Below are 27681 nucleotides of genomic sequence, written 5' to 3'. Positions count from 1 at the left end.
TCACTTCACCAGACTATTACAGTCCATCCTTAGATCATTTAACAATAATCAAGCACTATCGCTGTCAAACAGCAGATGGATTTAATGTGAGAGCGTGCTAAGTATTTCTTTGCTGATTTTTCTTCCAAAATGTCAAGATAATCTTGTACGTTTATCTTGTAAACAAGTTAAAAACTCATATGTTCCCGTTTTTTTAGAGTTGCTCTTGAAAAGTGGAATTGTTTTTTTTGTAAATCAGGAATGTTACCGTTCTTGTTTTATTAAAAACAAAATAAATAATCGAACTATTTTTATTTTGAAGCATCAAATAAGCAACCAAATTATGAGTTTGATAATTCATTTTTGAAAATACTTTAAATAATGGTAAAAACGTGACGTGATATAGGGTGTAGCGCAAAATGCATGGAATTACCCTAGGAATATTATAGGGCCCCCTCCTGTTATTTGGAAGTAGTTACTTCCCCCATGACTAAACCTGTTTCTTCATGAATACTTTATAGTGAAGCAAATAATAACTTTGAGGGGAATAACATCCTCCCGCCCCCTAACTAACTAAGTTGTACTTATTTAGATTACACGTACTTAAGTGTGCTATTTAAGGAGCTAACAACGATTAACGTTTTATTTTCTATAGAAATCTATATGTGTTGTATATTTGATTCGTATTTTAACGTGTTTTTTTTTTCAAAAAGTTGAAATATAATTCGTAACTTATATTTAATTTTAAGGTATACGTGTTTAATAGTGTGATTAAAGTTTTAAGAATAAGTGTGGAAGTGTTTAGTTGTGAGTTGATTCGTTTTAATTCTACCAATAGCAGAAGTGTTTAATAAGGAGTACACAATGTTAATGTATTTTTGTTTTGTTTATCTGAAAAAGTTTTGGTGAGATGGGTTCTAGCAGGAAAGGTGAACAACACTCTCAAATTATCTTCAATAGGTTTCCTAATTCTGTTAAAAAAGTGAAAAGAAATCAAAATAAGAAAACGTTTTCGAAATTGAAACGGGTATGTCTGATATGTAAGAAGACTTCCTCGCTTTATAAATTTTTAAACTTAACCAATTAAATTTTGTCTTTCTTTCCAATGTAGTTGGAAACTTTAAATTATTAAAAATGGGTAAATTTAAGTTAACTTCGAATAACTTGTTCTTTTAAACAAAAAAACTGGAACAGTTTTATCATTTAGAAACAATTTGCTCATCTTTCCATCACTAACCGTTCTTTTTGTTACTCTAACTTTTGTTTTTTGTGAGTTGTCAAACTTTGACATATATCCCAGTAGGCGTCGGTTGGTAAAAATAAACTACTATTCGGAATCTTTTTGGAGATTTGATATTCGTGGAGTATTTAAACCAAAAAAACAATTTCTTTAGAGGCTTTAGTGTTCCTATCTTTTCCACAATCATCGTATACCTAGACTTGCTTTCTTCTATTAATCTACTTCGATCTTGACCTCTCGGGTCACTTGCTCTTCTCATCACTCCTTTCTTTATTTTCAACATCATATCTTACTTTCCAATTGAAATACTTTGCTCTGTTTGCTTTGTTTTTTTTTTTTTTGCTTTTCTATATTTATATTCCTGGCAAAGCATTTTGCAGATTTTGCTTGAATTTATTTCAATCTTAAGTTGTTTTCTATACTACTGAATTACGGTTACGTGGTCTGGTGCCTCTAATTCGTTTTCGGCTCTGATGTGTTTTAACTTTTTATTTTAAATTTGGATCAGGTTTTGCGACCAGGTGGTATTAATTATATTGCCTATCTTACTGTCCCTAAATGTAGTGGTAAGCCTATAGAAGTACGAAACTTTGGGTCTATGGTCTTCATTCCTTTATCTTAAGTGAAACATAGAAATCTCGCTAGGGCAGTTAGTGTCGTGAGTACTTCATAACAGCGATTAATACAAATAAACCTTGTTTTAGGCGGACTAAACCAAATGATAAATATATTTTAAGGTTGCTCTTCTTAATAACGGTATTGTTAGACAATTATTTAAGAAGGGGAGTGAAACCGTGCAAATAATAGTATTACAAACTTCATATTTCCTTATGCATATTAACTATTTAGTTGTAATAGATGTTTCTTAATAACAAATCTGTAATTGTTTTTCTTTCTTTTGTCTTAAAATTAAGATGATAACGAAAACCCAAAAGCGTATTGGACAAAGAATTTGTTATCCTTTTAGAAAGACATGAAGTTAAAACTCTTATAAAGAAGGTAAGCTTGGTGTAATAATAATGACTTTATTAATATAACAAACTTCAATGTGTCTATACCATTAGGATGGACGCCTAGGTCTTTGGTTTTATAGTTGATTAAGAGGGCATTTTAACAATACTAAGCGCCTGTGCTGACAACGCGGCATGATAGTGTTTGTTTTTGTGCAGAACAATTTTGGGCTTTCGTCAGGATAACACTTCTGTGGGCTATTGGTTTGGTTAACTTCTGTCCTCTCGGTTGTTCGTTATCGGAAAGCAGTGCAGACTAAACTTTAATACGCGTTTAGAACAATGAATTGAACACTGTCCTCATGAATGTCCAACGTAACTGTAAGATACCCATTGAATTTAGTAAACGGTATCTGAAAATTCCATTCCTTCTCAGTAATCATGGAAGTAAGTAAGAAATAAAGACTAGAATTTCTTGTTGTGGGTTTAACGTGTGGTGTTTCCATGCAAGTATGGATCCAGTGTGTGAAAAAATATAAGTAGACTTATTTTGTGAGTGTATGTATGTCGTGAAGAGTGATCTTCGAAAATAAGTAACAATTTGTAGAAACTACCAAATGGATTCTAATATTACAATGTTTTTCACGCATAATTTAGCTTCATAAAATCTAATATTGGGTTATTTGGTCTTAATTTAGCAACCAGAAATCTCCTCAATAAAGAAGACTTGAACATTCTACATCAAAGAATACTACAAGTAACTGACCATTTGGAAAGGTTATCCATGTATCAGTATTTCACCTCACCTGAAGATTATTAATTTTACTTTTTAAGTGTATCTGATTATGGGTTTTTTATTCAATTTATATAATTTTACAGTTTTTTTACAATAAATTATTTTAATTTAGTGAAAATAAAACTTCGTTTTATATTATGAAGATATGATTATTATTATTATTATTATTGTACACAACATATACGATATCAGACGAAAAATGACCACACCCAATAACGTTACTTCAAGACGCACGTTTGACAAACGGACCTGCAGGTCACGTACACACGCTGTATATATAATTTAACTTCTCTAGCTCCGATTATGTTACTCGAAACTATCGCATATTTTTATTGAATATACTCTCTTGGACCATTACTTCTTACTAAATTCTAAAGCATTCCATTATAAAATACAGTAAGTATAAAATATGCAAAGTTGATTGATTTTGTTGTTTTCTTTCTGCGCAACGAAATAACAAATCTTATTTGATAGAAAAACATAATTAACTTTTATGGATGTTTTTCAAATTCTATACACATGTAGATCTTTACATCCTATAATTATATCTTGAATGTTTGCGTTGATTTTAATCTCTGCAAACTCCGGAGGTGTGGAGTTAAAGAGCGAATAACTCCAGTTTGAGTAGAAAAGAAAACTGTAGTAAAAACTCTTTTTCACTACCTTGACAGTGAATAGTCTATAGTTGTAGAGTCTGAACTAAGAGTTTGAGATGTGTGTTACGTGGTAGGTATTCGGGTTAAATTATTAATTGGTACTCCTAAGGGAGGCGAAAAAACCCCGGGGCGGTCAGAAACTATTGTTTCTCTTCACCCTACAGGCGGCTAGAGTTAATTTGTCACATAATTTCGAAACTTAATCACTGAATTAGGGTAGATCTTGTTTTTTGAATTCGAGTGGTGGTTCCGATTGACCTGATGAAGTTCACAGATTTATTATATCTTTGAGGAGCGTCGATACGAGCTGCGAAAAGGGGTCGGCGAGTCGGAATGCGTGTGAAGAGTGTAGGGAGAAGTTCAGCTTACAATTTCTTGAAGATCTCTTGACGTCGATATGGTCGAAGTGGAAAAAGTAGAGAGTTTCAAACCAGTATGTCGACATGATTTAAACACATGACATTGGTTAACTAAAATTTTGATACTTACAGACGGGCCTCTTTTTTTTTTTCTGGATTTGTATCTATAGATCCAATGAGACTGAAAATTTAGCAGTGGTGGAAAACGGCAGTACCCCGAGAAAACCCACTTTTAGGGCCAGGGCGTCAAATAAAAAAGCCCTGACTGTACCCGGAAAGAAGCTGTAAGGAAGACATGTAAGAATTAATTGATATCAACATGCAGTACAAAAACAGAGAAGTTTGAAATGTGACTGGAGAGGGAGTTAATATTGTTATCGCGATACCTCTTTAACTACACAGATAGAAAAGTGTGTATTTCATGGTCTTTGAGTTGTTGCCAAGTCGATCTGAAAATGGGGGAGCAATAATGTTTGTTTTGAATTTTGCGTAAAGGTACGCGAGGGCTATCTAAGCTAGCCGTACCTAATTTAACAGTATAAGACCAGAGGAAAGACAGCTAGTCATTACCGCAACACTTTTACCAATGAATAATATAAACTTCAATAAGATTAGGGAAACAATAACATTTTTACAATGTTTCAAGTCGGGAAAAGAAAAATTCTCTGATACTCCTTTTCAATCATTGTCTATACCACGAGGGTGAAGGCCTAGATCTTTAGTTTCTTAGTTGGCTAAAAGAGCACTTATTTGTTTCATTGCTTTATGGTAGCTGCTGAAAGGGGGTGAGTATGTTTGGTGTGTTAGTGATTCGAATCAGATTACTAGTCGAGCGCCCTAACCACTTCACCATACCAGGGCGATAACATATATTAATTAAAACCTTTTACTAATGTGACTTTGTGAAATACGAGATAAAGTAGCATGCATAAAAGTGTTATTACATAACTAAAGTTTTATGGAATGTGTGAATTATTGTACAAAGGCAGACTTTCATATACGTTTACATGTAATTGCTATTATTTTAACAACTGTTTGTAAGATTATAATAAATAAACTGTAACAGTACTTCCACATGTGGTCAAAGTCCGTGTTTAATTATGTGAAAATAAAAACAATTTAAATATATCATCTATATTAATACAGTTTACAACAACTAACTTTAATAACCCCCCCCTCCCCAATGGCACAGCGCCATGTCTGTAGACTTGCAACGTGAAAATCAGGGTTTCGATAACCTTGATGGTCAGAGCACAAATAGGCCAGAGTGTAACTTTGTACTTAATTCTAAATAACAATAACTAAATATGATAATCTAACTATTTAATGACTGCTATTACTTAAATTACCAGAACTTGCAAATGTATCAAGACGCTGTCAGAAATTCGCACATAAACAAGTCCTAGATTTGTTTAATCATGCATGTTGTTTTCCATTTCTATAAGTTCGCAAAACGAACGAATCGATATATGATGTCAAACTGGAACATGCATATAGACAGTTACCGCAGGAAGAAAGAATTTTGATAACACGGGATCAAATGTCACTTTCCTTCATAGTACTTTTGGTATACTGCTGTTACCAATCCTTAATTACAAAGTTTACCAAGTTAAGGTCACTGACAAGCTTGGTTGAGAAGCCGAAGGTCAGATTTGAGTTAACTAAGCCTATTTCGTAATAAGTGGGCTGCTAGTCCAGAACCATAAATAATAAACGAAGTGATTAAAGTTTGTGATAATAAATTATACAATGAAGTTTTTGTTGTATATTATTATATATCTTTAATAAAGCATCGGTTACTATAACCGTTATATCGAATTAATAATAAATTCTACATAACATTAACTCTTATAGATCATTAACTGAATTGAATTAAACCATAATTATAATACAAAACATTTAATACAAACGTACAAAATACTTTAATTAGCGTTACTAGCATTTAAAAGATCCTATTTCTTTACATAACATTTTAATGATTATCGCAGTACACAACATACAAGTGTGTGTGTTTTCTTATAGCAAAGCCACATCGGACTATCTGCTGATCCCACCGAGGGACTCGAACCCCTTATTTTAGCGTTGTAATTCAGTAGACGTACCGCTGTACTAGCGGGGGACCACAACATACAAGTATTACACACTGTGAGTTAACGTTTTTGAAATACTTGTGCCAGTTTAAATTGCTGTTAAATGTAACGATTACGAACTATTTTATGTGTGTGCATTTAAATTTTAAGCTCGCATGATACAGGTTTTGTTGCTGTTCCTTTTATAGCATCGATAGAAGGTAAGTCAGATTTTAAGGTATGTATAAGCAGGATTATTTACTGTAGGTACTTGTGATTTGTTGTAGATATATTTCAACTATAAAAAACAGTACATAATCCGTTTAGTTTAAAGTAATATATCCAAAACAAGTCAAAGATATGAAGAAAAAGTCGTTACAGTATTGGATATCAAGGTTGTATCCAGAGCTTTAAATAATCATTTCTTTTCGTCAAAGTCGAGATGGAATATTCCCCTCTGCTCTGTCGTTACAATACAGTTTAGGATAATTTTATCTAAAGAAAGCACCCTATATGGCTAACTCGACCCTCACCACATTACGTATTTGGGTTATCAGAGAGAAAAATAATAAAAGTTCGATATCCATCTAATTACTGTACCATTGATATTTAGCTCTTTGTAACTTATGGCATTGTGCCAGACACTGTTAAATGCTTTTTAACATCTAGAAATACACCTATTGATTGTTATTAAATGATTTCTCTATTTATTCCGTTAGTTGTTTCAGGTGGTCTATTGTCTGTCTGTTTTTTCTTGGTTCGTTTTGAATCTCTAATAGCAGATTGTTTGTTTCACAGAAGTATGGTAGCCTGTTTCATATTACTTTCTTCACTAGCTTGCTAAGACAGGTTAGAAATTGATGGAGTAGGAATTGTCTGGAATTGATTTGTTCTTAATTGTTGCTTGTTTCTGAGTGTTAGGATAGTAACCAGTTGGTACTGATAGATTCAAAGTGTTTGAATTAAAAGGTTTGAAGCTTTAAAAGCAATATTTATAATTCCATCGTGTCTGAGTTTTTAAGTGTTTTTATGTCAATTTTAAATTTAGTAATTGTGATTTTTCTGTTTACTATCTTACGTTAGTTGGTTTGTTGTCATTTTTCAAATAAGTTGTTGGCAGGAAGCACGAAGTGAAGAAGGGTTCGTGTTAATGTTGTCGTTTACCTGTTTATGGTGTCGGGTGTCAAAATTTGAAGAATTTAAGTTACTGAAATAATTTTCATAGTAATCGGCTTGAACATTAGCTTTATCTGTTTTAACCATAATGTTATTGTCTTACTTACTGGAATAGATTATTGTTGTTTTTGTTAAATTTAAATAGTTCCAATATTCTCTAGGTTCTCTTTGTGAATTTTTAGGTTGTTACAAAATCATGTACTTTATTTTGTCTTTTTTTGTGCGTTTAAACTGTATATCTGAATTTTAAGAATGAGACCACATAAAATCTAATGTTGTCTTCTGAGACGCCTGCATTGTATAATTAGACCATGTGTCTCAGAAGGGCCTGACGTGGCCAGGTTGGTTAAGGCGTTCGACTCGTAATCTGAGGGTCACTAGTTCGAACCCAGTCACACCAAATATGCTCGCCCTTTCAGCCGTGGAGGCATTATAATCTGCAGTTAATCTCACTATTCCTTGGTAGAATAGTAGCTCATGAGTTGGCGGTGAGTGGTGATGACTAGCTCTAGTCTTACACTGCTAAATTATGGACTGCTAGCACAGATAGTTCTTATGTAGCTTTGTGTGGAATTCAAAAAACAAACAAACATGCGTCTCAGACTTCGACTTCCTCTGTGTTTGTATTTTGGTAGTGATGTTAAATACCCAGGAGGGTTAGGTACATCAGACCTCTTCCTCCATCCCGAACGTTGATGGCGTCTATCATTAAGTGTTTGTTAATAGGTATATCTTTGGGCCAGAGTATGACACCGTACTCAGACCCGTTTCAGGGCGCTGTCCATGCATGGACTCGACGAGAATTTTTTTTCCTCTTTTACATATATATATGTATATTTTTTTTCTTTCTTCCATACATAAAATACTACTACTACTAGTAGTAATAATAATAAAATAAAATAAAATAAGAAAAATAGGGTATAATAATATAAAACTAGGTTTAAGTGCTAAGTGCATGGTGGCCAGTTTGTTTAATATTTCATAAATATATGTTAAAAGTTGAGAGGTATTTAGGGCTACTTTCATCGTGCACATGGTATCTGTCAAGATCAAACATTAAATCATTTTTATGCCAATTCTTATTAAAATATTTTATAGAATTATGCAAGAGTCTTTCAGCTATTGTATCTATGTTTGCATACTTGTGCATGAATGTGGATGAAGTGCTACGTGGTACTTTATATGCCGAAGTTAAAACTGAATTTTGTATTCTTTGTAGTTTTTGTAATTGTTTGGGTGCTATGTTAATCCAGGCAGGTGATGCATATTCTATTATGGGTCTAATGTACGTTTTGTAGATTTTAAGTATGTTGTCTGGTGTTGTTCCTTGGTTTTTTACCTGAAAGGCTTCTTGCATAATTTGCTCTTTTCCAGATTCGTATCAGAATATTGTTAGTATGATGTAACCACGTTAATTTTGTATCATAAATTAAACCGAGAAATTTAGCAGAAGTAGCAGTCATTAAAGTGATCCATTCATGTATAGCTTGGGTGGATCTTTTTTTAGTTTATGTAATCTGCTGTATAATATTACTTGGGTTTTCGGAATGTTGATTTTTACTCTATATTTCTGGCAGTATTCTTCGATGTTATTTAGGACTGGTTGGAGGTTTGTTGCTGCAGTTGACGGAGTGGGGGCACTTTTCCAGACTGCTACATCGTCAGCGAACTGTGATACATAACTTAAATTTAGGTCCGACAGAGGCATATTACTCATATACATGATAAATAATATAGGGCTAACTACCCCTCCCTGCGGGAGTCCTGCCTCGGGTGAAAAGGACCCTGAGTGGGCCCCATTCACATTTATTTTGCACATTCTGTTTTCCAGGAAGTTGGATAGCCAGCGAATAATTCCCTGGGGTAAAGCCATTTCCTGCAATCTATGACGTAAACCATTATGCCACACTGTGTCAAAAGCTTTCTCAATGTCGAGAAAACAAGCTACAGTGCATTCATTTTTATTAAAACTGTCTGTTATTGATTCTGTTAGTCGACTCAGGTGGTCTGTAGTTTGTCTGTATTTTCTAAATCCATTTTGAATTTCGGGTAATTTTGAGTTGACTTCTAAGTATATGGATAGACGATTACTAATTATTCTTTCTAAAATTTTGCCGATACAACTGGTTAGGCTAATTGGGCGGTGGTTGTTTGGTTTATTCGCTGGCTTTCCTTCTTTCTGGAACATTAAGATTATTGCTTCCTTCCAAGAAACGGGGATATATCCAGCGGATAATGATAGGTTAAATAATGCTGTTGGGTGTTCATACAATCTCTGAGTGCCGTGTTTTAGGAGGATAGCTTGGATACCATCTTCTCCAGGAGCTTTGTTTTTGTGTTTTTTTATAGCAGTTTCTACTTCTGTTACTGTGATATCTTTTATTAGTTGATGAGTGCTCCAGTCTGTTGTTTTCTCTGGTTGTAATAATGTGTTTACTTGGAACATAGGTGTGTATGCGTTTTTGTTTTGATCAATACATTTATTGACTGTATTATAGAAGTATCTGTTCATATCTGGTTCATGATGTGTTTTGAACGTGTTTTCTAGGTGTGTTTTTTTAAGATCTCATCTTTTTCTGTGTTAGTGTACGCTATTTTTCCATCTAGTTCTAGTGGTGGGTATTCTTTGTTTGTTGTTCCTGTATTCGTATATCAGTTCAGTGATTTCAAGAGTGTTACCTTGAAGCTGACAGGGTCTGTCAGCCGTTGCTTTATTAACAGCTTTCATTAAGTTTTCTACGTATGTGTCTACTTCGTGTTTATTATTTGTAAATGTGATTATTGGTAACAAGTAGGTGAGTTTTGTTCAAACGGTTGGTGAAATAACACTAGAGAAAGATTGTTTAAAGTACTTAGTAAGCAGATCAGCCGGTAGTGTTACTGTATTTAAGGTGATGGAATAATGTCTTGTCATTTTTGTCGGATGTTAAAGATTTGAATCAATTGTTTCAGATTTATTTCCCTTAATTTTTGTTATTATGGTTTTTCAAGATTAATAATTTTTTCTCTTAATTAGTGCATGTATTCTGTTTATGTGTGGTTTTTATTGGTTTGTCTCCTGACAACATGAAGTTTTTAGGTCATCTTACTTCGAGTATTTAGTTGTGTAATTCAAGGTTTAATTTCCAGTGTTGGAGTGTGTTGCCTTTATGCACAGTAGGGGTTGACTTTTGTTTACTTCGGTGGGTGATTACGTGACCTGTTTTACGTAAGTATCTAGGTTGTCTTTGCAGAATGTTGTGGTTATGGAATTAGATAACAGAGTGTCTAGCAAAATGTTCCAGTCTCTTTGTGTAGTTAAAATCTGGTGGCTGATAAAAGGGTGAGAAGTTTCTGTTAATTTAAAGTGTGAAACGAAAATGGCCACTGGAAACAACATGTTTACTACGTTCTAATTTTCAATATTTTATCTTAGTTGTATCCTCAATTAAATGTTTTATTTTTGTTCAAGAAGCACCTTCGAAGGTTAACGTATCTCTAAAAGTGCGATTTGAAAAATGTGTAATAACATTGTGTTAAAATGACTTATGGCTGTGAGGGCTTTAAGGTAATTTTCTCAGAACGATTCAAAAACAGAAAAGGTCACAAATACCTTAGGTCAAATAAAGGTATGAAAAGGTTAGTATTAAAACTAACTGACTCACTTTGATATCGTTTAACAATCGAAAGTATATTCGTTCACCTTATGTTGCTATTGTTCATTGTTTTTCTACCATTTTGATACACGCTTCCATTTATAGGTTTAAATAATATTTATAAATGTAGGCTAAGTATTACAAAATCTACTTTTCTTCTGAGGTGTAATTGTCAAACATTTAGCTTACATAAACTTAAAATAGCTTTTCTTAATTTTTAAGTTTTACTTTTATATAAACTACAATTTTGAGTTCGTTATTAGTAGTAAGTTTCTAATAATTGGTCTGAAATCTTTTATAAACAACTCTTTGATTTTGGTTACGTACTACATAATTCGTATAAATATAGTTAGTAAATATCGTCTTAGTTTATTTCATTTTCAATTACCTTTTCAAATTTTATTTCACATTTAATTTCTTAGGTTAAATTGTGATATAGGAGATTCTCAGGTTAAGTATTTGCAGACTTATGTTATAAAATAATATTTCGCTTTTCCGAGAAGAAAGAATGGTCATATACGTCACCAACTTTTTGGGTCAGTACGACACTATGGTATATAATAGGTAGAATCAAATGCTGGCCGATCTGTCACTGTATGTGTGAATACAGAAAACTTATAAACAATGCACAAAGCGAAAGTCCAGATACTTTCGTTTTAATTTTGAATTCTACCTCAAAGTAATAACTGGTAAGGTATCAATTTATGTGTCCGCTAAGATATATTATTTTTGTTAAAAACAAAATCTTTACTATTTATCTTATCTCTTCATTCATGTTATCATTTTTACACACAATTTTCTTTTTTAACGCAATTATATTTTAATATACAAACAACAGTACAATTTATAACAACAATTATTACAAATAGTTATTAGAAATATTGGTTTATACACAAGAATTTTACAAACTATACTTAGTCTTCTATCTGGTCTAAAACTGAATATTTTATCGACGGTCCGGATCTACGACGAGTAAATTAATTCTGAATTGATGTCGTTGCACCTTATTTAAGCTGTCTTTATTGGCTAGCCGCACACCGCTTATAAGCCGGTTTTTTACTGACTAGTATATTTAATGTCTTCGTTGAAATACTAATGCCCGAAGTTAATTCTCTGAAGTTGAACGGTTCATAATGTTCGAAATATATAAATGTTCTTGCTCAAATTCTGTAGTTTTCCTGTTAATAAGCGTTAATAACAAGTATAGCTTCTGAGGCTTATAATGTAATTACTAGCTGGCAAATAGTAATAATTGTATCTTAGTGCATCTCTTTTATAAAACAATCACACGAAATTCTCGAACGTTCAACAATATTCGAAAACACATAAACCACATGTTATTGATTCTTGCTCTCGAGTATCTTCTACAAATTTAAAGAATAGACAGGACATCCAATATACATCACGTACATCAAAATGAAACAGATGTAGGTATTACAATAAATGCATGACAGTACATCTGTTACAATCAACAATGGAATGTAGCTGCTCTGGAGAATAAAACCGGTAATATAAAACATTTATGTTACGGAAATAAAAATGACGAGCCTCACAGTTTTATAAATTATGTGAAGGTAAGAGTACCTTAACGTTAACTCATTATACACGTGATAAATACGTTGGGATGTCATTCTTACATGAAAATCGTAAGTGAGGTCACACAATTCACAACAAAACGTGTACATCTGTTATAGAATCTATCTATAAAATAAATATTTGTTTATTTTGGATTTTGTATAAAGCTACACGAAGGCTATCTGCACTAGTCGTTCCTAATTTAGCAGTGTAAGCTAGTCATCACCATTCACTGCCAACTCTTGGGCTACTCTTTTACCAACGAATAATGGGATTGACCGTAACATTATAACGCTCCCACGGCTGAAAGGGTGAGCATGTTTGGTGTGACTATGATTCGAACCAGCGACCCTCGGTTTGTGAGTCAAGTGCCTCAACCATTTGGTCATGCTGGGCCATAAAAGAAAGAATAACTAAGGAAACAGCTAGTAACTTCTTATGTACCACCTGCTTGTCAAGGTCTTGCTGATTCTAGAAATATAAAACAAACAAAAATATTGCGATCAAAGTAAACAATTTATTTACCATCCTATTAAGATGAATACAGAAAATACGACATATTACAAATATTACAGAATCGTGACTATCACATATTAGTCTGACATATAAGGAGAGAGAACTACTTCAACGAGATACTACTTGGGTGACCTCTGATCTACTTAGTGGCATTTGTAGATTGATAAAGAGTTAATTTCCACGAAGTAAGCAATTCAACGATACATAGTTACTTCTTATTATATTCTGGAATCAATAAAAACAGAATAAGTTACCATAAATTTCCTTATATAGCAGATGACGGAGCTCCTATTTGTCAAGTCCACCACCATGAGCAGACAAACATGACATCACATTTCAAGGATTGCCTGGAAAGAAAGAGCATTGTAACCTTTCCCTCAAGGTAATAGTTGTAAAGTATATGAGTATTATCATTATTCAATATCATTAATTTATAAATGTTGGCTTCCATAGGTTACAGGATAAGTTATTAGATGACACAATGTAAATTATTGTATCATAAAAACTGTAGGAGTCAGAGTGAGAGTAGTTAGTCCGGAATTATCATGGCGAAAGGATACCGCCTCCCGGGACTGACCGACTGCCTCAGGGGGAACGAGAGGGGATAATGTTATCAAAGATGAGTAGGTCATAGTTTTAAAAATTGCCACAAGTGACCCGTTGCTAGGTCGCCATGACAGGCGATCATTATGTCATAGTTCAAGTAATTCGTAATGATGAAATACTCACTTGAATTTAAAATTTATTCTCAAGATGGCTGCTAGGGATATTGAAAAACTGTAATTAAAATAAATAAGTTTGAAACGTTGTTCTGTATTTCATTTTAATAAAGTTTTAATACCCATACCAGCTGTCTTGAGAATACAGTTCAACGAGTGTCACCATAGGGCGCAACTAACTTATGTAGGGCCGAGATTATACTTCCATACTCAACAGGCGGCCATAATGAACGATTACATCACAAAGTAGAAAACATATTTCTGAGTGGTCATGTCCCATCACGCCAATAATAAATTTATTAGATCATCCTTAAAAGCCTCTTTAAAACTAATTCATTAAATCACCCTAAAAAGGACAATGAATGCTGATTAAGTCATCTTACCACAAAGTAGAAAATATGTTTTAAGCAGTCATGAAGCATAAACACATGTTTCAACAAAACATAATTAATTACTAATTTGATTGTTAGTTAAATTGTCATAAAAGGAAGCTTATAATCAGTTGATTAAATTTCCTGTCCTTAAAGGATGATATTTAATTAAAACTTTTAGTTATCAACCAAGTTTTAAGATTTTGAGTGATATAATAAATTTTCAAAACATTATTTAACATTTTTGAATGGAATTAGAAATCAGGTCTAGATTGAACAATACTACATAGTTAGTCCAAGGACCAAGTAATTGAAGTTCTGCTAACAATTCAGTGTTTGCAACAAAAATATTGGTTAATATAATGATTTTATAATAATAGACGCGAATCAATATTCACTTTACACTAATAATTAAAATTTTCTTTATTTAGAAAATTATACAAAACATATGAAAATAAATCAGCCGTGCACCTTATTTACAGTTTGAAACTGATCTTCAATATACAAAGCAAGAATTGTAAAATGTCACTCATCAGGAATATTTCAATGTTTACTCTTATAAAGGTGTAAATAAAACAAGTGTATTAGAAACATGCAGACAGGGAATGAATACATCAAAAAGAAGTATTTTGATCGTTTATATAACATAGACAAACAACATACAACGTCTATTTCAGTATCTCTCAAGTTTCTCATGAAAAAAGATAATACATACCTTTTCTTTCACATATTATGAATCCAGTATTGTTTACAATTCAAGTAAATTATTACTTCTATTACACTAACTTTCAATCTAGAACTCATACATTTGTCGCGTAATCATAACACGGAAAGTTAGATACACAATCTTAACATTTTGAAGGTTTAAATATGTAAAAAAGATATCAATATCATCCGTCTTACAATTTGGACAACTCGTAACATTGGAAGTAATAAATACATAATTTCTTTCAATGTTTCACAAACCATACATATTATTTGAATGAGACAGTTATTATAATATAACCAGTATTTATCCTACCACTAAATATAATAAATGAACGACTCACTGATTACTATTTTTTAAAATAAATACCAGTTGATACACTGATGGATTTCTCTCTATTCTGTATATTGTAAATATTTCATCTGTCCATCAAGGTATATAATTTTTTTTAATTTATGTTTCACTTTACTAACACGTACTTGATTGCCTACTTTGTGAAGGTTTACTTTAGTGAGTAGTTTGTAAAGTGTTTTATACACCTCAGACTGATTAAAATGATTAACATCTATTGGTCTCACTTTAATGTTACAATGATACGACTAATTACAGACTCTGATAAGGTGTTTCAGCATAGTGATATATTTATAAGTTCCACGATGAGTAAAGTAGCGCTGCATTCTAGTTTTAAGAGTATGATTAAACTATACTATTATAGACCCTTTTGTTTCGTTATGTGTAGTAAAGAAGTGAATGTGTCATTTCTTGAGACGTCATTGCAAGACACGATTAACAAACTCTGTACCGGCACCATGTTGAAGTTTACAAAGTTCATAACCTTGCTTTGAAATTTGTTTGAAAGATTTTACAAGTATTTCACCTTTTCTATCCTTGAAAGGAACAACCCAAGTGTATCTAGAAAAAATGTTGATACACGTGAGTAAACACTCAAAGTGATTGTTATATTGGCCTAAATCCACCAAAATCCTAAAATGATAACTCAGTTTCTCGAAAACTGATATTTTACTGCTTTGTGTAAATTATATGCGTCTTGTTGACTTAATCGGGCTTTACCTAACATTTGTACAGACCTGAATAGAGGCTGTACTCTGCTAAAACTAGCAGGATGTTTAGGGTTATAATAGATAGACTGGAGGGTTTTATTAAACATTATTTTCCACGTCATCTACTTTTTTTTATTATTATATGATTTAAGATATTACTAAGATTTTAATGGATGACAAGACACAAATGAATGAATAATACTTTATTTAAAGTAATTCAATTTAGATACAGTTCATTTTAGTCTTTTAACAAGTGTATTATGTGTTCATATACTTCCATTCTTTTACATATTCAACAACTTCTTGAAAAATATGCTGAAGAGTTTAAATTCTTTTGTTTATCTAGCATGTCGTTGATGAGGTCGATCGTATTTATTTCTGGAATATATTTTTCCTGTAATCATTAATTCTACACGATATTTATTTCACGTTAAATCCCCACTGGAACATATCAAGTTTAATATAATTTCAGTTTTCATTTTACGTTTCTAAGAAATACTCTCGACGATCTCTAAATTGTAACGAGTCGGTGATTCCACTTTAATTATAATTGGCTCCATGACTTGTGATGACGTCTGATGACGTTGTTACAGTTGCTTTACCACCTGCTTGTAATGTATCATTTTGTATGACTAACTTCATATGATCATCTACAGAGTTTAATAATTTGAGTACTGGCCTTTCATAAACCTGGATTTATAAAAAGAATGTACCAGTTCTTCAGGAATCAGAACCAGTATTTTTGCCATATTTTTATATTGCAGCAACTTTACCAATACTCCGTTTTGTCAAACCACCAAATAATGAAAGTAATAGTCCTACGAGTAATGGTAAAAACCCTCCTTTTTGTATCAGTAAGTTTCTTTTCTGTTTAACTTATGTTTCTTTGTCAACCAACTCTCTCGATAATGATCTTTATCATTTAAGTTTCTGGTTTTGTATGTTCGTCATTGAAACACTTCCCTTTAAAACATTTAAAACACACTCACAAATACTCAAGACAAAGTCAGTTTTAACTCTGGCAATTATTCATTTAATTCTTTAATCCACGGAGCAACTTTTGGTGTAATTCTCAATAGTTTCGCCATATTCCACAGATATGGACAGTCGACATTACCAGATTTTCATGTAATGTTATGAATGTGACACGTCACCCAGTTGAAAGATGTTTACTTGAAAGCGATTGTTTAAACAAAAACACGTTTATACATCTAGTGATTAAACATTTGAGTGTAAGTTATTTATGTGTAGCTTAATCTTTAGATAAAACATTCTACTTCTACTGCAATTGCTATCATTTCAATAAATTAGTATATATTCAGTTAAACAATGTTATCAAATTACATTGGTATTTACACTATAAATTTATCTTTTGGTAAAGTCCGGTCCTGAGACAGATCTGTTTCTGGTTTCTAATCAATGAGTACGTAACCAGATGGTTGTCTCGTTGTGTCTTGATAAACTTTTTCAAAATATTTGATATGTGATGGAAACATTTGTCTTGGTAAAACACTTAACTGGGATTTGTCTCTGACATTTTTTAACAAAAATATATTGAGAATTTAAAGTAAAATTACACATTTCTCTATCCTTTCTGATGAACTGGATTCTGTACAATATAAACCACTGATCAGTTCAAATGGTGACTTTCACGTGTAAGAAGTTGAGACACTCGTTTATGTTATTCACTTTTATTCATAAAATCGTCAATGATGAAAAAATCAGACTGTAAATAGTTATGAAAATGTAGTTGCAAGCCGTCGACAAATTGAATGATAGGAATGTTTTGCATTATTTATGTGTATAAAGGTTGAAATTCACCTTAAAATCAATCAGTATTTACAGAAATATCATAAATTACTTCACAATGACAAGTTAAAACTCTACTTACAAACTATGATTTATCATTTGATTTGACACTGGACATGTAAAAAAGGTGTAGTAAATGCAATGCATCTCGAACTCTAATGTCAAAGTATTGTAATATGGCTTACCTTATTTAAATAATGTTTGATCACACTTAGAAACTACCCTTTAGACCCCGCACATGCACTTTTTCGGTCTATAGACCACGGTAAGGAGTAAGTTCCATAGGTTCAAAAATAAATCAGTATTTATAGAGAAGGGTGTTAAAGTTTGACTGGATGTGTCGTTTGGTAAAAAAGTGGACGTTAATTCTTCTTTGTTGTTAGTGATACTTAAATTTCTGTAAATCTTATGGTTAGTCATTGAATGGAATATATTAGTTATTATAAATTTCATTGATGAAAAGTTTAATTTTTCACTGTCGATAAAATTAAATCCTCTGATCTTACAACAAACTTTTCGTCGTTGCGCAAATAACCATAGTTTTTTGGACCACCGCTGACTTACAGTGTTATATAGTGTCCATCCAACTCGTCTGTAAACTCTCCAAGATAATCACTTGGAGGTGGATCGTTAAAGCCATCTGAAATGTAAACAATTCCGTTTGTACCATAACACAAAACAGACAAATCAAACTTCTCTAATGTATCACACAATTTCAAACGAGGATGTGGCGATAGTTTAATCTTTCTGAGGCACATATTCATGTTTATGTTTCCAATGAAGAATTGTTATATCTTCATCAATTAAAGTAATATCTGTTACAGTTTTGATATTATCCTTCATTAACGAATCATATTATTTATCAAAAGTTAGGCAGGTCAGTTGTGATTTGTTGTCAGATCTACCCCAACGACCCCAGACACAGTTGAGACAAAATTTTGTTACTAAGCTTTTGCCTGGATCGTATTCTATGTTTTCGTGGGAGAGTTCCACTCCTTCCTTTTCACCATACTGTTTAGTATATTCTTGATGACGAGAAATCCACTTGAAGTGAAAATGTATCTCAAAACGGCTGGTGTGGGTATTAACACTTTTACTTATAAAATAGTTTGAATGCGCTTTTGCCATCAACGGGGTATTCACCGTGATCGTGAACTCCGTATTAGTGAATTCGTACTTCCTGAGGCAAAGTTCTTGTGGCTTATCTTTGATCCTCAGGGAGTTCGGCTCTGCACGGGGCTTTCGGCACCTCCCCAGTCCACAGTTTGTACATAGAGTCTCATGAACCTCCTCCACATCTCTGCCATTTGCAACTGTCTTTACTGTATGCTTCAAAAGTTCAAACATTATCCCACATGAGGTTGTGTTTTCCTTCCTCAGTGGGTCATGCTTTTTTAGAACAGAAGATCTGCCGTTGTTCTTTTTGGCCTATATATCCAGGTGCAGTTAGATAAATTGGGTCTTTTTTTAGATGGCATTGCTGTATCCATTTTTCAGCTCATTCCACCATGACTTATTGCTATCCCCGAGTCATCTGAAGAAAGCAGACGCTCCCAATTAGAAGTATCATCTTTATTTGCTGAAGAACTTTCGAACCATCCTTCCATTCCCCCTTTATACGGATGGTTCGAAATTAGGGGATTCTGAGTACAGCCATTGAACCACAACAACCCATGGCAGATCCCACATAGATTTGTCGAGATTCGTAACGACGACACCATTTTAGACATGTTTTGTTCACAGGTTTATCCCTAACGCTGGACAGTGTCATTGGCGATGGTGACACTGTCCACTTTACAAATGTTTTTAGTTTTTTAAGGCCCATTGACATTTTTAATGCTATTTAGGTTTTTAATTCAAAAATTGAACTTTGTTTTGTTTTAACATGATTCCTTTTTACGAATTTTAATAATTTTACTTTAATTACCGGTTGTTTGGCGTAAATACCTTAGTTGCTTTGCGACATAAATTGCCAAACAACCAGCCAACCTTTTAGTATCGAATTCCTGTTCCGACTTTTAGTGCATCCCTTTTTTCATGTGCATGATGTGGAGAAGTGGTAGCTTAGGAGTTTGTGATGAACAATGAAATCTATTTTCAGTTAAAAGAAGGGGACTATTATTAAGTCAAGTACTTTATAGATTTGTTGGCAAGTGAAAGTGAAATGATGTGTGACAACTGTAATAGTCTGGTATGACAAGGTGGTTAATGCGCTCGACTCGTAATCTGAGGGTCGCGGGTTCGAATCCCCGTCGCACCAAACATGCTCTCCCTTTCAGCCGTGAGGGCGTTATAATGTGACAGTCAATCCAACTATTCGTTGGTAAAAGAGTAGCCCAAGAGTTGACGATGGGTGGTGATAACGAGTTGCCTTCCCTCTAGTCTTACACTGCTAAATTAGGGACGGCTAACTCAGATAGCCCTCGTGTAGCTTTGCGCAAAATTCAAAAACTAACAAACAGCGGTAATGTACAGCTCGTTTTTAAATAAGTATAATATAGCCACTTTTCTTTGTGAGTTTCTATTTAAGTCTTTCTTTGGAGTATTTAAATTACCTATAATTTATGGTAATGAATTTCTTTACATGTATTATTATAGATAATTTATGCCAATATTTTTGATAGGGAATAGTTGTGATCGTTACTGTTGTTCTATTGTTCGTGTAGATGTTATAAAAGATGGTTTGATTTTTCTCTATTTATATTATATTGGTTATGTTATTCTTGAAGTATAAAGCTATTCCTTTAATGTTTTGTGTATGTGTTTGTGGTAAAGAAAAGTATGTAAAGTCTATTAACATTTTAGTTTTCTTTACTTAAAATTTATAACATGATTAGAATGTCTGCATTAGCTTTTTTTTAAGTTGTATATTTCAAATATTTTGGTGACTAAATCACTTTCACGGCGTGGACGCCGATTAATCTACCCAGACCGTCCTGGAAGTAGCTGGAAGGAAAGAAAATCAAGGTTAATAATGCATTAAAACACATAAGGCTAAAGGCGGAACTGTAAAGTAGCTAGCTGGTTGATGGCTTAGATCAGGGGTGTGCAACATTTTTCGTCGGTGGGCCATATAACCAACTTCATCAATCAAGCGGGGCCACTTAAAAAACAAGCTTATTCGTGTACATGCACAATAAATTAAAAAATTCTCAAAATGCAAGCAATAATATTTTATATTTTTGCATGAGTGATCATTTTAGTGCGACACTTGAAATTTAGAGTCCTTGCAGAGCTTGTCAATATCAGCTTTGACAGAAGTGGTTGCCACTCTTAACTGACTGGTCAAATGTTCATCAGTCAGCTGACTTCTACATTTGATTTTGATGAGCTTCATTTTGGAGAAAAATTACTCACAGCAGTAGGTGCTACCAAAAAGGGAGGCAATTCTTTGTGCATGACGGGACAAATTGGGAAACTTTTCACGTACACAGAGTTTGTAAAAGTCTAGCAAACTGTTTTCAGAGAATTTCCTTTTAGTGTCCATGTCAGCCTGCAGTTCAATGAGTTCCATTTGGCAATCATCAGGACTGTCTTCCACTGCCAAATCAAAAGGTTGAGCGAACAATTTCAATCTAATTTCAGTTTGTCTGAAATCTGGAAATCTGTTTGCAAACTCATCACGCAGCTTTTGTACACTGGTTCCATATTTGGTGCAATCCAGATTAGGAAATTCCAGTTTCCTGGTTGCAAGACATGTAAAATGGGTTAATATGGCTCTTCTCAACTGAACCTGGAAAAGTTCCAATTTCTTCTCAAAAGCACAAATATGCTCAAACAACTTATTCACAAGTTGACTTTTCCCTTGTAGTTTTAAGTTTAAATCAGACAGATGCTGTGTAATGTCTGTGAGGAATGCTAAGTCATTCAGCCAGTTCTCATTGCTCAAGAAGTCCACATTCTGACGTTTGCTCTCCATGAAGAACTTAATCTCCTCTCGCAGATTCCAGAATCTCTTCAAAGTAGCAGCTCTACTAAGCCAACGTACAGCAGAGAAGTACAAAACATCTGAATACTCACTGTCCAGCTCATCTAAAAAGTTTTAAATTGTCGATGATTTAATCCTCGTGTTCGAATATAATTTACGCATTGGACGACATTTTTCATGACTTCTGCAAAATCCAGAACTTTGGTGCACAAGCTCTCTTGGTGAATAATGCAATGGCTTACAACTACGTCTTGTGCTCCAATTGCAGTTAGAAATTTCTTGGTGAATCCATTTGTCCTACCTGTCATGGAAGGAGCACCATCTGTTGTAACACCACATAATTTATAAGGATTCAGTTCAAACTTTTCTACAACCTTAAGCACTTGTTCACAAATATCCTGTCCTGTGGTTGTGGAGGAAAGGCTTGCCATATCTAAAAACTCTTCGAAAACATCAAAGCCTGCAGTAACAGCTCTGATGAAAATGACAAGTTGGGATGTGTCATTGATATCAGTGCTTTCATCCAAAGCCAAACTGAAAGCTTCACACGAATTCAATCTCTCTTTCAAAGTTTCTTTGATGTCCTCTGAAAGATCTTTTGTCCTGCGTGAGACAGTAAAGCGGGAAAGGCTAGTTTGCTCCACCAAATATTTTTCTCTGGACATGCATATTCTGTGAATATTGTTAAACAATTTTTAATAAATTCTCCATCACTGAAAGGCTTTTCCTTTTTTGCCATACATTCACAAAGCTTAAAACTCAGTTTTGTCACCAGTTCTGAATTTTTCTTGAAAGTGGTAAAAACACCTTGTTGCTTTTCAATGGATGTTTGTTCAATTTTGTCCTTTCGTGCCTGACCAACAATTTCATCAAACTGGGAGGAGTGCTTAGTTGCGTAATGTCGCTTAATATTGTACTCTTTCATGACTGCAATTGTAGTTTGACAGACGAGGCAGACAACACCTTGATTATGTGGGACAACAAGATATTTTGTGCACCATTCACTGTTGAATAACCTTCCCTCATCATCAATTTTTCGTTTCTTAACTGCTGACATTTTACTAGCCCTGAAATCAAAACAAAAATTATTCTCACGAAAATAGCAAAGTAGAAAAAAACATAGAATTTATTTACACATGGAACCTCTTATGGACAGAAACACATGTTTCTAAATTGGCATCCCGATCATAGCCTTCCGGTACTTAAATTAATTGAGAATAGCAAAATACAGTGTGACCTCGCCTATTCGCGGTTCGCCATTCGCGGCCCCTCATATTCGCGGGTTATGCGCGAACTGCGTTTTTGTAGGTCACAGAGACTGAAAGGGCTTTTCGAGGAGATTTCTGTTGTATTTACTCAATCAAGCCGTTTTTCAATTGTCGTCTTCACCAAACAAGATTGGACTGCTATTGGCTGACTGCCTCAGCTTCCCCAACAACGCAAACGGCAAAGCACAGCCCGGTAACGCACGGTACAATTTAGTGAAATACATAACAGTATGCAATATTGTTACATTATTACTGCATCAATGAGTATAAGTATCATTAGTGTTTGGGAAGCATTTCATATAGTATATAATCGCATACATATACGTTTTAAAACTGCGTCCAATATTCGCGGTTTTCGCTATTCGCGGGAGGGTAAAGAACGTAACCCCGCGAATAACGAGGTCACACTGTACATAGAATCAGATGCATCTGAAAGCAAAATCTTAATAAATTCAGTAAAGTCACAACAATATGCTAAATAATAATCAATTTACCTTCAATCTCTTGTAGTAACTGTAAAGGTAATAAAATTTTCACCAATAATGAATGACGGACAGCAGAGGTTAGGGAAAATTGTCGCCAGCGGGCGAAGGCGAGGTTCAGGACATGACGTTGAGTCGTAGACAATAGTGCTAGTGCACGTCACCTATTCATGCCCTAAGGAGGCCGACCAATCGAATTCGGCCTGCTCCTCTCTAGCAAAGATAATTTTAGAAGTTTGTCGAGTCGAAGCCTGGGAATCCCGTAGGATCGATGCTTTTAAAATATTCCATTTGCGTTGGATTACAGATCAGGCCACATGGTTAGATTACAACAACTAGGGCCACACTAAATGGCTTGGCGGGCCGGGTTGTGGCCCGCGGGCTGCCTGTTGCACACCCCTGGCTTAGATGAACCACTTGCGCTTCGCTTCGGTTTGGACTTGGGTTCAGAGATGCAGAGAAGTGGTGAGGACGAACGTGAGTTATCTGGTTGTACTTCTTGGATATGTTGTTCTTCTGTGGCCTGAGGTGATTTATGTCTTCTTGCTGTCTTACTTTGTGACTTCTGAGTGTTTGTAATCTTGAAGTCCGTCTAGACTGATGCATCTGTAGTCTTAGTTCACGTGGTTTGTGTCTGGCTTAAGGTTATATTACATGAAATTAGAGCTGTCGTCTGGCAGGATTTGTCGCATGTTTTCTTTGGATCAGTAAGTCCAGATATGTTGCTGGCAGTGGAGGTTGGGTGTGTCGATGTAGAGCTGGATGAATATCTTTGAGTATTTTTTCTGACTGGTTTTGGATTAAGCGGTAAATCGGTGCTTGACTGATGGAAGTCGTCCGTTGATTGTTTATGTCGTCTGGAAGTTTTATATAACCACGAGGTGGTGGAGCGGCGACGTGAGCGTTCGGCACTGAAATGAAATATGTGATACAAACCCCGTTGCTTAAAACGCAGTCATCACTGTACTTCGAGGTTGTTACTATCTTGATGAAAAGGTGAGCAGAATGGTGTGTTTGGAGTATATGCGATGTACGGCATTTAACTTGGTTTGGATTTAACATTCAATGGCCTGTTGAATTTCATTGGATTCAATGGTTGAGTCGACGTCCCTAAGGAACACAGAGAAAAGGCTAGCAGGACTTTTAGTGGGGAAGAACTGACGTTAAATTCAGTGATTCGTGGTTGACATAAGTATACTTAATCAGCGGCTGTAAACGGCTGGATAAGAATTCCCCCCGGCGAAGGATTCAGGTTCTAAACGCATCGACGGTTTCGCCCGGCTTGGTTTTGGCGAAGAATGTGGCTACTTGTAGCAGCGTAAAGTTAGGCGGTAGTCAGTCGACAATTACCGTAGAAACCGGTGGGATTACTGGCGTGATAGGTCCTTACGTTTTAAACAGCATGAAAGCACAGTTCAACACATCTTGCTTGCTCTGTGACTGCGGATTCTACGAAACAACTGACATTTGAGAACTTTCTCACTCGAGTGAAATTATATTTGGAGTTTTCTAAAAGGACCTCTTCCTGCTCTTTATATACAATTGTTTTCCCTTACGTCCGAATTAACTATTCGTTGTTTTATTGGTTAAAAATATCGTTAGGTGATATCTCTCCTACGTCCGAATGAACTATCTGTCTATACTTTTGTTTTATTGGTTAAACCGTATTATAGCTTGATTACACTGAAGTTTATAAATGTTTGCTTTAAAATCCCGCGTAATTTTGGTAATTGTTCGAACGTATTGAGTTTATAACTTTGAGATAAAATTGTTTTCACAGTTGGAAGTCTTTTGCACGATTCTTCTCAAAAGCAGTTTATGTATTTTATGGATATGTGCTACCGTTTCTATGCTTTATCGGGATAGTACGAATATTATCACCCTTTCTATTTGGATGTGATAACGTTTCTGTGTGCGATTTGTGGATATATTGTGGGCCGTTCTCATATGGATATCCGATACCGTTTCTCTGCGCCATACTTGAATATAATGTGAATATGTCAATGCGTCTCTGTACGGTCTTTGGATGTGGTGCGAATATTGTGTGCCATTCCCGTATAGTAAGATATGTGATTATGCTTTTGTGTCTCCTTTAAATTATCACCCTTCCTATTTGGATGTGATAACGTTTCTGTGTGCGATTTGTGGATATATTGTAAGCCGTTCCCATATGGATATCCGATACCGTTTCTCTGCTCCATACTTGAATATAATGTGAATATGTCAATGCGTCTCTGTACGGTCTTTGGATGTGGTGCGAATATTGTGTGTCATTCCCATATAGTTAGATATGTGATTATGCTTTTGTGTCTCTTTTAAATATTGTATTCATACGACATGCTTTGTATTTTATTCATTTCAAAGTGCTTTAAAGTTCTAATCTACGTTCAGTTTTCTTCGCTAACTGGATTTCATGTTTCTTACACCTTTTGATTACGTATAATAAGGAATGGATTTACACAGGTAAGTCACTTTTTTTTCACTTTTTTTCCTCACTTTTTTTTTCCTCACTTTTTTTTTTTCCTCACTTTTTTTCCTCACCCTTTTTTTTCCTCACTTTTTTTTTTTCCTCACTTTTTTTTTCCTCACTTTTTTTTCCCTCACTTTTTTTTTCCCTCACTTTTTTTTTCCTCACTTTCTTACGTTACCAATATTCCGAACACCATTTTACAAAAAGGCTGCTTCCAAGAAGGTGGCAGGAAAGAAATAAGTAAGCTGCTTCTTTTCCAATTTTGTGTGATATCACAAAATCAACGGCCCTTTTCAGGGCCACCATCTCCTGATAAAGAGTTTGCCATATAAGTCGTTACAGAAAAACAAACAAAACACTCATTCCGCTCGTAACAACACTTGTTATATCGAGCGAGTGAAATGGTAAAAAATTTCTTAAAACGTTTCATGCTCAGATTTGTAGTCTAACGAACGTTCGAGAAAAGAAAGTAATGTAGTGCGACTTTATTTATTTCTTCCCTGTGCTGTTATAGATATGCTCGTTTTCAAATTATACTTAATGATTCGTAACTTTAGTTTAATTTCAATTAGTACTGCATTTAATTACATTTTAGTTTTAATCACAATTGGTCGAAGGAAAATAACTCGGGGCTCCTTCATTAATTAACTCTTTCGCAACAGTATTATACTACTAGCCACCCATATAAATTGTATGCCTCCTTACTAGTTAGTGAAGTGTACTGAGCCTTTCACAAATGTAATGGAGAAATCTATTCCGTATGCACATGCATATACGGCTGAATAGTGTGCCTTACTATTAGATTTACTAGTTATTAATAACTAATATGATTTATGCTCCTTAATAGAGGCCCCCAGTGGCACAGTGGTATGTCTGCGGACTTACACACTAAAACCGGGTTTCGATACCCGTGGTGGGCAGAGCACAGATAGCCCATTGAGTAGCTTTGTGCTTAATTCTAAACAAACCTTCTGAGAGACAATTTCTCTGTTGCTCTGTCCCTCAGACACTATTTCGTTTTCTCCCAAGCGCATGGATATTAAACATGTAATGGATGTCACTCTAAATGAAATAACTATTTCCGTGTATCGATTAACCCTCTGTCATTCTATCTTTTTTTGCTTTCTTAAATAATGAGTAGCTGTTGTTTTCTTGTTATTATCATAATTATCTTGTACCATTCGGTGACGACATGTATTGGCTGGGTGTGTATACGTTCGTTTGTCTGTCTTCATTCACTTAACTACAAACGAAAATACTCACTGAGAGCATAGAGGTGGGAATGGAACAAAACTCTCTAATAATGTGTGTATTTCTACTCGCACGTTATAAGCATGGTTATAGAGAAAGCATGCTTGAACTGTTAATAGTGAAATAGATTCGATGTGACTTTCTCCTTTTCAAGATGTGGTGGCCCTGAAAGGGCCGTTTGAATGAAAAGAGAAGAAGAACACATTACTTTGAACTGGTGTACTTAGTCACAGCCTTGGTCCCTTCGGAGACGGCGTGTTTGGCCAATTCTCCAGGTAAAGCAGACGCACTGCAGTTTGGATCTCCCGGCTCGTGATAGTTGATCGCTTGTTGTAGTGAGCCAGACGAGAAGCTTCGGCAGCAATTCTCTCGAAAATGTCGTTCACGAAGCTATTCATGATAGACATAGCTTTGCTGGAGATTCCAGTATCGGGATGGACCTGCTTGAGAACCTTGTAAATGTAAATACTGAAGCTCTCCTTCCTCCTCTTCTTTCGCTTTTTCTTGTCTCCAGCTCGTACGGCTTTCTGGGCCTTTCCGGCCTTCTTCACAGCTTTTCCAGACGCTTGTTGTGGAGGCATGTTGAAAAATAAACTTGGGCTAAACTAAACTAAACTAACGTGGCAGGGGTTCAGTTTAGAGAGAGAGAAATCGGAAGAGTTCTC

The 27681-nt window shown here is 34.6% G+C and overlaps 1 protein-coding gene and 1 long non-coding RNA gene across 5 annotated transcripts in view; one reads left to right on the top strand and one right to left on the bottom strand.

Moving 5' to 3' along the window:
* LOC143242162 (sodium- and chloride-dependent GABA transporter 1-like) overlaps positions 1–27681 on the bottom strand; it is a 532318-nt gene that overhangs the window by 8195 nt on the left and 496442 nt on the right. The gene's annotated exons all lie outside the window — the stretch shown is intronic.
* LOC143243101 (uncharacterized) lies at positions 608–3115 on the top strand. Its single transcript, XR_013023886.1, has 3 exons — positions 608–728; positions 880–1006; positions 2868–3115. It is a non-coding gene; the product is annotated as an uncharacterized LOC143243101 (long non-coding RNA).

Source organism: Tachypleus tridentatus, unplaced genomic scaffold (assembly GCF_004210375.1).
Source record: "Tachypleus tridentatus isolate NWPU-2018 unplaced genomic scaffold, ASM421037v1 Hic_cluster_2, whole genome shotgun sequence".
Classification (NCBI taxonomy): domain Eukaryota; kingdom Metazoa; phylum Arthropoda; class Merostomata; order Xiphosura; family Limulidae; genus Tachypleus; species Tachypleus tridentatus.
The sequence above is the reverse complement of the archived record's forward strand: the minus strand, read 5'-3'. Positions and strand labels throughout refer to the sequence as shown.